Source organism: Empidonax traillii, unplaced genomic scaffold (genome assembly GCF_003031625.1).
Source record: "Empidonax traillii isolate 1590-97213 ecotype Southwest subspecies unplaced genomic scaffold, ASM303162v1 scaffold5137:size8854, whole genome shotgun sequence".
Classification (NCBI taxonomy): Eukaryota; Metazoa; Chordata; class Aves; order Passeriformes; family Tyrannidae; genus Empidonax; species Empidonax traillii.
In genome coordinates, this window is record NW_020960330.1 from 7,296 (window position 1) to 8,854 (window position 1,559).

General features: G+C 47.0%; 1 long non-coding RNA gene across 1 annotated transcript; it reads right to left on the reverse strand.

The window, feature by feature from the left end:
- Positions 1–433: 433 nt before the first annotated feature.
- Positions 434–995, reverse strand: LOC114073056. The gene is made up of 3 exons (XR_003574272.1): positions 982–995; positions 649–712; positions 434–510 (listed from the first exon to the last, which is right to left on the reverse strand). It is a non-coding gene; the product is annotated as an uncharacterized LOC114073056 (long non-coding RNA).
- Positions 996–1,559: the final 564 nt, after the last annotated feature.

Genomic DNA, 1,559 nt, shown 5'->3' on the forward strand with positions numbered 1-1,559 from the left:
GTGCTGATGTTGTGCGTCTCCTGGCTGCATCACTCAGAGGAGCCAGCTCGGCAAGACTCTTGGATTTTTCCAAAAAATGATGCTGCAGACAAAGGAAAAAATAAAAGAAAGGAGCCATTAGTTTCCAATGGCTTAGTTTTCACAATTCCTGAACTTTCTCACATCTTGAAGTTGGATTCTGCTACTCTAAAGAAGGTTTATTAACCCAGTTCATATTGGTAATTATTTTCTGGGTTTGAAAAGGGATAACCCATTCCTGGGTATTTTATGGATGAGCCCAGGGTTATAAGCAGCACTCAGGGCCTTTAGATCCCTTGCAGACTCCTATCTAAGTGCACTTCCCAAGGGCAGCACTGCAGCTGGGTAAGGAGCCACCAAGGAGCTGATGCATTGGCAGAGTCAGTAAACAAGTGGGGAAAGCACAGAGAGCTGCAGAATCTGCTGTGGGTGCTGGGCCTTACCTGTCCTCCTGTGGCAATGTCAGCTCCTTGAAAAACCACTCCAAAAAGCCTAGAAACAGAGCAGCAGTGGGGAAAGGAGAAGAGGTTTAGGCCCTGGAGTGAAAGCCAGCCCAGAGAGCAGATCTCTGCTGCCCACAATGTTTCTAAATTCCTTTCTCTTTGTAGGAGTAGCTGAGATTGGACTTACCCATGGCCAATTTGCTGCTGGACAGTGTAGTTCTGTGCAGGGTTCTTCTCGTTAACAATGTCCTCTGAAAGAAACAACATGCAAGATGCTCATGTGAAACAGAGATACCACCTTCCAGCAGATCAGAAAGGCAGCCGAGCTGTCCAGGGCTGTGAGCCCTTTGTAGTCAGTTGGTAAAAACAACAGTAACAACAACAGTAACAACAACAGCAGCAGCAAGAGAGGCAGCTCCAAAGCACCCAAGGCCTACAAAGACTCTGTTCTTTTAGTGCAACTAAAGTTGACGTGCATACCATGGACTGCTGTACCAGATAGGAAATACAAGACACGTACTGAGATCAGTGAGGAAAACATTTGTTAGCGTGGATGTCGGTCCTGGCTGGTCTGAGGTTTTTGTCCCAGTGCTGGTTTCCCTATTGCTTTTCTTCCCAGTGCTTGTTTTCTGAGTGAATTTTTTCTCAGTGCCTCTTCTGCCTCTGCTTGTGCTTGGCAATTCATAATCAGGAAAGGAGACTTCTTCAGGTTGTTGTGCCGCAGCAGAACCTCCCTTTGCAGAGCTCTGGATCTGTGACAAGAAGTAGTTTTTGTCAGAGAGGTGGCCTGCAGGGATGCCCTGAGATCATCTTCAAATGCAAACCCTTGGGAAGATGCTGTTGGCCACATGTCGGGCTCTTGAACTGTCTTTTGCTGCCCACTTCACAAATGGAATGGGTGAGGCCAAAAGACTGGATGTACACGAGTTCATGGGCAGTTTCCTGTTCAATGTTCATGGATTTTCTGAACTAGGCCATGCAGAGGGGGCAAGTACCCCCAGGGACAGTTATTCCTATGTCTCCTGTGAGGGAAACTGACTAAATGAGAAGTTAAAAACCCCTTTTCCAGGTGTCAGTGGCTGGGCACTTACTGATTTA